The following is an 11,810-nucleotide window of genomic DNA, read 5'->3' on the forward strand; positions in this document are numbered from 1 at the left end:
GTTAAGGGGAATTACACAGAAGTTTTGAATCGTTTTAAGAGATACTTCTTTGATCCCCAAAACACTCAAAAACTATGGCAAGACATTGTTTCTCATAAGCAAAAAGACTTAGATGACTACTACTTGTACAAGCAAGAGTTTCTACGTCTTTGGGCTCTATGGATACGAAATGTTGCTAACCCTGGTGATGGGGCAGAATTTTTAAAGAAGGAGAGGTTCATAGCCGGACTCTTTCCTGACCTTAAGGTAAAAGTTTAGGCGGGTGCACCTGCTACTTTTGATGCAGCTGAAACTAGGGCTGCTGAGAAGTATAGGAAACTCAAGTGCTTAAGGGGAGAGGTTCCAATAGAAGGTCTTAGACCCAAAGGTAAGTCACAAGCATCAACATCGAGGGAGCTTCCTGAGGTAACGGCGGAAGTAATTGAGAAGTTAAACGAATCTTTAAGCAGCCTGTCAATTCACCTTGCACAAGCTGTAGGTCCAAAGGGACAAGCAAAGAAGTCTGAAGAGCGAGATCCATGACCTAGGAGAGTCTTGCAATGTTGGAATTGCGGAGAGTCTGGACATGGGATGTATAATTGTCCTTGGCCCCGTGGGGAGCCAGGGAGACCTAACTTGAATTACCCAGTGATGAATGCAGGTGAAGGAACTGGTCAACAACCAAGGCCTCTACAAAGGCCAAATGGACCAAGACCACCTCCACAAGGGGTAGAAGGAGTTCCACCTTTGCCAGATCCAAATGTGCATGTGGTAGAGGTGACAAATTCAAATGAGGTTGACATGGAAGCCAATGGAATTAAGCGTGGCCGAGGAAAAGGTAAAGAGAAAGAAGGAGTCACATCACAGAGTGACCATGGACAAGGCAAGAAGGCGAAGGAAACCAAGGAAACCAAGAGGACTCGACGTCGTATCAACCTCCAAGACTTCCCTCTTGGACATGGTATGGCTCCGTACAACTTGTTGGAAGACATGAGAGGTAAGGGTCCTGATATTTCATGGCCTCAATTTCTTGCATTATGTCCACAAGTTAGGAGGGATTTAACAAGGGCAGTTAGCACTAGGAGAAAGGTAAAAGAGAGTGTGTCTGTTGTAAAAATTGCACAAGCTGAAATGAATGAGGACATTACACCGGTGCTAGACTGTTACATCAAAGGAAGATTGGTTAGGAAAGGTCTAGTGGATGGGGGTGCACAAATTTGCATCATGACAGAGGGACTCATGCAAAGACTAGGCATGCACATCCAGGAGACACCTGAAATCAAAGTCAAGATGGCAAACAATAGCAAGGCTAGGTGTGTAGGCATTTGTAAAAATGTCTTTGTAGAGGCCTTTGGCATTAAGAAAGCCGTGGATTTTTATGTTATGTCGACCAAGGGAAGTGGTTATCCATTTATCCTAGGAAGACCATGGCTAATGAAAATGCGAGCTTTACAGGATTGGGAGAGTGGGAAATTAATTTGCAGGAATGACAATCATAAGAAGGTTGTCTTTGACATGAAGGAGCAACGCCAAGAGGAGCTCCATGAAGAATCATCTCAAAGTGAGATGGACCGATAGCACTTCAGAAGAAGAAAGTAGCGGCAGCATTACTGAAGAGGAGTCTTCCATCGAAGTCATGGGGGTAAGGTTTAAGCCAAGAAACCAAGAGACCTCTTATCAAGGCTTGGAGGAGGTAGGTCCTCAAGAGAACGAAGGTGTTCAAGATGAAGGGATGCTGGAAGGTATGCTATCAACAACACTTACAAAGGATGAAAGAGAGGAGTTCAAATGTGTGCTAAGGAAGTTTCCTAGGCTTTTTGCTAAAGACTACACCGATGTGCGTGGAGTAGATGCTGTTCAACACAAAATTGAGTTGAAGCCAGAGGCCACACCTAAGGCTCAGAAGCTACGAGGGCTAGGAGTCATCAAGGAGCAGGATTTACTCAAGGAGGTAAGAAAGCTTCTAGCAGCAGGATTCATTTATCCAGTGGAGAATTCAGAGTGGGTCTCTCCTGTTGTTGTCACTCCTAAGAAGAACGGCAAGTGGAGGGTGTGTGTGGATTACCGTCCCCTCAATGAGGCAACAAAGAGAGATCACTTTCCCCTCCCATTCCAGGATGAGATACTAAATGAGGTAGCTGGTCATGAGAAGTACACTGTGTGCGATGGTTACTCAGGTTACTTTCAAATAGGGATTGCACTGGAGGATCAATTGAAAACAACCTTTATCACTCCTTGGGGTTGTTATGCTTTTAGAGTCATGCCATTTGGTCTGACAAATGCTCCTGCAACATTCCAACGTTTCATGAATATGGTGTTTCAAGCATTCTTTGGAAAGTCAATTAGGGTGTTCATTGATGATTTCTGTATTTATAGCTCAAAATCATTGCATCTACAAAGGGTAGAAGAAGGTTTAAAGAAGCTCTACGACATGGGAGGTCAAGTCAACCCCGACAAGTGCCACATAGGTGAGGATGAAGTGATCTTGCTCGGTCACAAGGTTTTCTATAAAGGCATTGAGGTGGATCCTTCAAAGGCAAAGGCTCTTATTGAGCTCCCATCACCGAAGAGTCTTAAGGAGGTCATCTCTTTCATTCAGAAAGTGAAGTATATGTCACGCTTCATTCACTTAGCCTCGGAGTTGCTTCACCCTTTGCAAAAGTTGACACAACAAGTAGAATTTGCATGGTCTGATGAGCTTGAAGAGTACTTTTGTAACATTAAAGTCATTTTGTCAGAGCTACCAACACTCATGCCTCCTTGTTGGGAGTACACATTCTTTGTTAGCTCTAGTGCTGGGAAAGAAACAATTGGTGCTCTATTGCTACAACAAGATCCCCACAGTACAAGGATGCGACCCATCTACTTTGCTAGTAGGGTCATGAATGCTTTGGAGAGAGACTACACAGAAGCAGAACTCATGATGCTTTCTCTCATGTTTGCGGTGAGAAAGTTTAGATCCTACCTGCTACCAAAACCTTTTGTAATTCTCACTGCAGAAAATTTGTTCCCTTGGGTGTCATCTCAAATGAATCTTAGTACTAGGATCTCAAAGTGGATTATGGAGTTGCAAGAGTTTCAATACTCTTTCAAGGTAGAAGATAGTGTGCGTGCACAATTGGCAGGGACTCTCACTTATAGGGTGCACGAAAAGGAGATTAAGGTGCCTGAAGTAAAGGCCCTACCATTGCCACCACCAAAAAGTATTCCTAATGCTATTACCTTGTTCTTTGATGGAGATTTTCGTCGAGCCACAGGAAAAGCAGGGGGAGGGCTAGTGTTGCTCAACCCAAGTGGAGAGGTGGTCATGAAAGAGAAGTTCAATCTACCAAGTTCAGCTAGCAACAATGAAGCAGAATATGACACTCTACTTCATGGTTTGAAGATGTGCATTGGCCAAAGGATACAACGTCTCATGGTAAAAGGAGATGCACTTCTCATTGTTAAACAGATTTTAGGCATTTGGGCATGCAAGAATGAAAGCTTAAGGACAAAAGTTCATGCCATTCGTAGGCTATTTAATCAATTTGAGGAGGTGCAATTATATCATATTCCTAGGAAACAAAATGAAGATGCTGATTTACTTGCACAACAAGCCGTTGCATGTGTAAATAAAGAAGTGCAGGTCATCATGGTGGCGGCTGCTGTGAAGCAACCGAGGTACCAGGGATGGAGTCATTGGCTCCCATCATTGGCTACATTTTGGAGGGTGAGTTTCCACCAGACTTCACAAAAGCTCAGAAGAGGAGACTCATGAAGAAGGCAAGCATGTATCTCTTCCTAGAAGGCTCCCTCTATCAAAGAGGGAAGGATCAAGTGTGCAGAAGAGTACCAACTATTGAGGAAATTCCAGCCATTCTAAAAGGTTTGCATGAAGAAGCATGTGGTGGTCATTTTTTCCAAGAATTAACTGTGAAGAAGATTTTGCTTGCGGGGTATGTTTGGCCAAGTCTGCATGTGGATGTTCAACATTGGTGTAAAAGTTGTCACAATTGTCAGGTAAATGGGAATAGAAGATTGATTTATGGTCCAAGGCAAATCGTGCTTGCAAATGGACCCTTTGAAAAGTGGGGCATTGATGCTATGGGTCCTCTGCCTAGGACAAAAAATGGTAAACTCTACATTCTAGTGGCTGTAGACTATATGACTAGGTGGGTGGAAGCACAAAGTGTAGCAAAGGTAAATGAGAGGACAGTGAGCAAATTCGTCTACACTCACATTTGTTGTAGATTTGGCACACCTTTGGAGATTGTTTCTGATAATGGTCTAGGGTTTAGAAAGGGATTGCTCACAGAAGTCTGTGAAGAACTTCGCATTCTACATCGTCACAGTACACCCTACTATCCCCAGTCAAATGGTTTGGTGGAGAAGGCTAATGGTGTCATTGCAGGAATCATTAGAAAGATGGTGCAAAACAAGACAAAATTATGGGATGACTTCTTGGATGGTGCCTTGTGGGCATATCGAACCACATATAGGGAAGCCACGGAGTTCACACCATTTCACTTGGTCTATGGTCAAGAGGCTTTGCAGCCTATCGAGCTCAACATTCCAACAATGCGACTTCATGGCAAAGGAGCACAAGATGATCAAGAAGCATGGATGGATCGACTTCTTACCTTAGCTGAGCTTGAGTGGAAAAGAGAAGCAGCATACGAATGCTATAAGAGGAAAGCCACACAGACAAAGGAGAAGCTTGACAAGAAACTGAAGGACAAAGGCATCAATGAAGGAGATCTTGTGCTAAGGTATGACAATCGACTCGATAATCGTTTTGATGCCAAATTTGAAACAAGATGGCAAGAGCCATACATAGTCAAGAAGGATTTCAATTCAAGTTACTATCAGCTTATGGACTTGAATGGTAAAGAGCACTCCAGGAAAGTAAACGGGTATCGCTTGAAGCCCTATTTGAGTGGCCTTCTACCAAAGGATCTACCAAAGATCTGTCAACAGGCCACTGTCTCATGTAAGTATTGTTACATGAAGCATGAGTGTAACTCTAGCCAAAATTCCGAGGGGCCAAACAATAAAGATCTCGTCAAGGACTCTGAAGCACTCTCTTTGGAAAAGATGTTCTATGATGGTACATGAATATACCATCATCCAGGGGGAGGGCTAATGATAGTCGTTTTTCGGCTCTTTGTAATTACCACAGTGAGTTACCTCACCCTACCAAAATCACCCAAACACTGTGGCTATCCCTACCATTTCACTGTACATAGGCGTGCGTGAGTCACGGGACTTTTCCCATATCTTCTTAAAAAACCCTCAATTAGCTAGTCATTGGGCTAGTTGAGCCAAAAATAAAAAAAAAATAAAAAAATAATAAGTATATTATGGCCCATGCGTATGTAAATATTTCTTTATATATAGGGCCTAAATAAAAGATTTTTTCATAATTATTTTGGTATTTATTTAAATATTTCTACCTAGGTGTGTGTTATTTATGCTCTGTACATTGCCTCACCATTACCACAATTTTTCTTACCATTTTTCATACTCTTTATTCCATATAGAAATATTTCAATGTAAGCTTCTCTTATATTTGGTGTAACTCCACCCCAACAAAAATCCAAAAAAACTAGTTTTATTTATGTGTATATTTTTCACTATTGTGAGTTTTCCCTTCCTACATCTATTTTGTTTTTTTTTCTAAAAAATTAGAACACCAAAATATTTATCTTTTTATGGTAGCCTCATAATGAGAGAGATTTCTTTTGACCCCTTTATATTTTTTCCACTTATATTATTTATATTTGACATGTACATATTTTTTAGACCCCTCAATATTTGATTTTCTTAGTTATACTATTCACTTACATCATGATCTCAACAATATCTTCAATTATAGACCTACCAAATAAGGTCAAGGGTAGGTAGCATGCATACATGCACTATGGAGGGCCCACTCTTGGAGGTATTCAAAAGAATCATCCAAAGAAGGACCCCACAAAGACCTTGTGCAATGGAAAAAAACGATCGGTTTTGCTGAATTTTTAAAGTTCACTTGCTCTCCGAATTTGAAAAGGTGATACAAACAAAAGTTGTAGCTCGTGGGCTGAACTTTTGCCTCAAATTTTTTCATATTTTTTTGAGTTACGAGCTGTGAGCTATGATTTTATTAGTGGACCCCAGTTTTCCCATTCTATGCAGCCACACTCCCTCTTCCACTTTATCATTTTCCTCTTTCACACACACTTCTCCACTCATCATCCCCACCTCTCTCACCACTCCTCTCTGCACCCTACTCACCTTCTCCTCAACCTTGAAGAATAAGAGAAACCATGGTGAACTCATACCTCCCACACACAATTCCATTCCAAAATTGACCACCTAGTCTCATTTTTCCTCCTCCAATTTACCCATATCTATCAAAAAAACCACAAAATTCAGCCTCTTCTCTTAAAAGACAGCATCATGGTGGTTGATTACTCAGCTTCAATTACCTTGTCTCTCAAGGAAGGTCAAGCGTGGAGAAAAAATGTACCGTCAAAGCTAGTGGACCGTCAACAAGCGTCAAAATTGGCCCTACTCAAGACACTTGGAGCATCAACCTTGTAAGAAATCCACCTTTTCTTACCTCTTAAGAGTTTTTCTTCCTTATTTGTATCCTACACGGATACTCCCATTGTAAATATCCAATTCCATTTGTAAATTAATACTAACTCTACTAACACTAACCCACTATGAAAAGTCCTATCACCTCCATTTCTCTCCTCTCTCTTTCCCCACCAACTTCTTGATAATTTCAAGCAAAAGAAATTAGATAAATGGCTGAAAATCTAACCCAACCATGGTTAGAGGAGTAACCCTAGCCTTCAAAATTGCTATAAAAGGAGGGTGTAGCTAGCACAAAAGGAGGAGCCATAAGCAAGAGCACTATGCTATAGCTTGAGAAGCCAAGCTCAACCTCTCTAGAAGGAGCTCTTGAGTGGAAGCTCATTGTCTTATGCATGTGCATGTGTTGTAATAGGGGATTAGCAAAGGAACTCTATGCCATTGTAAGAGAGAGAGTGATAATTCAATTGAGAGTAGGAAATCTATCATTTCTCCTACTAGTGTAAGCCCAACATTTACTGAATCAAGGAGGGTGGATTTGGACTAAGCTTGGATACTTTGTCTCCCTTCCAACGTGAAGTAATGGACAACAATGATGCGTAAGTGTCTTGGTGTTTTTTGTTAAGTTCTTGATAGCTTGTCTCTGGTGTTGTCATCAATCTAGCCATAAATCCCACATACTGTAAGAGGGCGACAGGGTGGAGAGGACTCCCCTGGCCTTAAGACAGTGATTGGGGTGGCTTTTCTTGTGATGTGTTGTGGTGAAATTTATGCAAGCTATGTTGAACAAATACTAATCTCACTTTGATTTGTCATGACAGATTCGTAAGAAGGTATCAATGCAACAAGCACCCCCTCCCCCTTTCTCTCTCTTTCTTAAATATATAGTTGTGTTTGCTTGATCATTGCCGATACGTTTTAAGCAGCCCGAGCACTATCTCTCTCTCTCTCTCTCTCTCTCTCTCTATCGTGTTTTAGTGTGTAAGAGTGTTCCATTGGTGTTAGGGTTAGTGTAAATTCCTTGCTTGTTTGTGGGTTGCTCTAACGATTCTCCTCTTTTGCGTCCTAGTTCGCTCTTAAACTAGGTGGTGCCCCTTGTGTAGTTGGGATTTGGTTGTGGGTTTGTTGTTTTGGTTTGTGTTGTGTTGTGCCCCAGCCCCATTGAGCAGCACGGGAGCCTTGAAGGGTGTCTAGAGGTTGCTCTTCTTGTTGCCCGCCCCGGACCGCCTCAACGTATTCGACCATCTCTTTAGGTAATCCCACACAAAATTGTTGCTTTTGCTCGGCAAAGTCTATCTTTTGAAAGACAGTAGCCTTGAGATGCAAATCCCAAAACTTGTCTACATATTTGAGGATAGACTCATGGGAGAGAAGCTTCAAACTGCGCCATTCGGTAAGCACTTTGTCCTTTGCATCGCTTGTAAGGAATTTCTTCATGATGGAAACTCATAGAGTTTTCCATGTCTTTGGGGCTTCGCCGTTGCCACAAAGGCTAGCCCACCATTGATGAGCCGATTTCTGGAAGTGCATAGCTACATGGCGTAGCTTGGAGGACTCTGTAAAGCCCTCGTCTCCAAAGGCCGCATCAAATTGCTGGATGAAGGCCAATACTTTGTTGGTAGCACCAAAGGTGCCATCATAGGTGAGAAAAGAGTTACTCTTTCCTCCCTCCTTGAACTTCTTGAGCTTTTGTGACCTTCGCCATGCAGGGTATCATTTACGATGTCCCCCCCTTTTGTATTCTCTAGGAGAATAGTCATAGCTTTCATCGGAAGAGGAGGAAGGTGAAGAAGAAGGAGAAGAGGGTGACCTCTTTCTTTCCCGTTTCTTCATTTGTTTCCTCTCCTCCCTTTCGGAGTGACAAGGAGAAGGACTGTGGGTTGGACGTTTCCTCTTGGGAGGAGTTGACGATCGTTTAAACCGCCGTCTTCTGGAGCCAATTCTTTAGAAGAACTTAAAGATTCATTACTTTCTTGCCCTTTGGATTCCTCCTCTCGTATGGGAGAGAGTATTTTTTTGGGGGTCTCTTCAAGAGGCCTCCTAAGCTCTGTCTCCTCTTGGAGAGGAAGGGTAATCCCCTAAGCGTGAAGTTGTTAATTTTATCTGCAAAGCAGGGTTTGCCCATAGTTGCTACAACCTAGTAACAAGATAATTGACAAACATGGGGGCATCATCATTAGCACCTTCATGTGAAAAATCAGAGTTGTCAATGTTCATTATACTCTCTTGGTTATTGTTAGCCATGCTAATTATACTTATGTGTTTACTTAGTGTATTCTTTAGCAATTCAAAACCTTAGTTGTTACTCCTCTTAGCCTTTGAAAATCAACACTTAAGTATCTACACCCACGGTTCAAAGTGGTTAATTATAGAGAGTAGTGGAGTGGGTCTAATATTGCAGAATTGCCGAGGGCTAGCTCCTTTCGGACTTCTTATGGATCAATAATGGTAAAGCCGTAGGCAAGTCTAAAAAGACCCCATTATTAAGTCCAAAGCTCCCGAGTATGCACCATATCTTACATAGTGGGCTCAACAAAGTCGATAATAGATCCCAATCCCACTTACTTTAATATAATTAACAAAATCAACCATTTATAGGCTACTTTTAAGAACCTCTCTTCTTAAGCAAGAAAAGAGAAACCAAATGCTCTCATACCAATGTAATGGAAATGGCCTATTAACTTTGAGAGTAACGGAATTAGGAAATTAAAGAAAGCACTTTTGTGAGAATACTTTGTGAGCATGGAGGGTGAACTTAATTGATGGTAGCAACATAAACGTAGTTCTTAATTAACTTGGCATGAACAATACTTTTGCAAGAGAGAGAGTTTAGAGAACTGACAACAATTGAGGACCGGATTTATGTGGAGTCGGTCCCCCCCCCCCCAATAGGCATTTGTATTATAGATTCTCCCATTAAGAGAGACTTGGTACAATACAATCTTCGTGTTCCTTGTGACCTACGTGATGCAATGAAGATGGAAAGCTTTATGCATCACGAGCATAACATCAACTTTGCAAAAAACATTAACTAACCCAAGCCTCGGTCCTAAGGCCTCAAACACCTTTGAAGGTGGAGAGAGCTAGTGGGGAATGCGGGTAGGGAAGAGGAAGAAGAAACATTTCATAGGAGAAAGAATTAGCCCTCACTTATCATCACTCTCCTTGCTAGCATACATAATAGCATAGTAATGAAGATGGAGAATATGGAAAGCTTAAGCATTGAAGCATGGCTCTTGGTTGGATTTGCATTCCATAGCCAAGAGTGTTGATGTAGGCTCTCAACTTCTCTATTAGCTTGGAGAAGGAGATGGAGCTCTTGCACTTTGCACTTCACACAATGAGAGTGTGTGTGGGAGAGTATACCACCCAAGCATGCCCCTAGCTTCCTTGGTCGACCCCCCCCTTGTAGCTCATGCTTGAAGCTCATTGGACCCCTGTAAGGACTGACCAATCACATGTAGTATGCAATACAAGCGACAAGTGTAGTCTTGGGACAAGTGTCCCCCTTTCCCTTTGAGAGAGAGGACTTGATAAATGCAAAAAGAATTTATTAAATCCACTAAATTATCATTGGACCCCTTGGAAGGCCAACCAATAGGCTTTAGGCACACCATGAGGGCAACATGAGGAGGAGCTTGAAAAGTGTCCCTTTTGCTTTCTTTGTACCAAGCTTGCCTTGTGTGAGCATGTGTGTGTGTTCTCTCTCATCCCCCTAGCTTTAGGGCTCGCCCCCTCTCTTGTAGGGATGGGATTTAACTTTTTGGACACCTTACCCCCAAGCACCCTAGTCAGCAAGCATGACAAAGCACCTCAAGCTTGGGTAGTGTTCCCACAAGCACCTTAGGCTCCCTAGTCGGCAAGCATGACAAGCACCTCAAGCATCTTAGCCATCAAACACGACAAGCACCTAAAGCACCTCAGTCATCAAGCACCTCAAGCACCTTAGTCAGCAAGCACGACAAGCACCTCAAGCTTGGGCCGGGTTCCCACCTGAAGCTCAGCCCTAGCTTACCTAAGGTCAAAGGGCTTTTAACACTAACCTTTGGAGGTCTTTAATGAAGCTGACCCTAATTAGGTGTTTAAGCTCCATTAGCTAACCTTGCTCTTTGACATATCATCTCTCATTTGGGTCCCTTTACCATTGGCCTCATGTCGAGATAGACCCGAAGGCACATGTCTATATTCTAACCCTTGTTCCCGTCTATTCTCCCACATTAAATGACCAGTTTAATATGAGAAAATCATTTTAATTGGTTAGATATTAGATTTTTATGACAAAACCTAATAGCAGAATACTGATTACACATAATAAGCTCTAATCGTCAACAACTACAATAAAGCCAGCTATGGAAGCAGCTCGATTGCAACAACTTTAGATTTCTCGAGTAAGAAAAGCAGCAAGACAATCACGCATGTGCTATCCAAGTAAAGGGTAAAAGTGCTTCTAAATAAACATATAAAGGATGACCTGAAAGCCCGTAGTAGATTGATTGCTTGGAATATACCATGGAGATAGACCATATGTCATTGTCTCCTTGGCACCACCATAACGCTCATGGACACTACCATGATCTACAGTAAACCCTACACCGTTTATAACGTAGAACATAGAGTTATCCATGCCTCTCTTTAAGTTTAATCTATCTCTTGGATATTTTGTATTTGTATCAACGTGTGTTTTGTGTTTGACAGAGAGGACATATTCACATCAATGGACTCTAACTCGATAACACTGCAAGGTCCATTATTTACATCCAATTCCCCATGCCTATGCGTTTGCTTGGCGCAACACATAAATGCTGTAGGGACAGGGCACGCCTTCCGTTTCTTATAATATTTGGAGAGACCACAATGCCAACTCTCCACCATACTTTTGTATGGCACTTCTGCATGATGTGCACTGTATAATTATCATTTTCACTCTGTGATGCTTCATTGCAAGACAAAATGTTTAACTATTCACATTGGTTTTATGTAGCTTGACATAAGAATTGTCCTCTGGTTTTGGACAATTGGACATGTACACAATTATCAAGTCAACAATGTAACTTAATTTTTATAGTTTGTTGATGCTTTTTGTATTTTTTGAATTTTCCAATGCTTCCTTAAGTTTAGTTTAGCTACATGTTTTTCTCACTAGTACACACTCAATCTCGATCATCATATCTATATATCAAATATATACCCACTTCTTTCCTCATAGATGCTTGATGTCAATCTGGGTATGTCCTGTTATGTTCTATAGCAACGCCCACCAAGCAAGACTA

Source organism: Adiantum capillus-veneris, chromosome 12 (assembly GCF_014529385.1).
Source record: "Adiantum capillus-veneris isolate H3 chromosome 12, ASM1452938v2, whole genome shotgun sequence".
Classification (NCBI taxonomy): Eukaryota; Viridiplantae; Streptophyta; class Polypodiopsida; order Polypodiales; family Pteridaceae; genus Adiantum; species Adiantum capillus-veneris.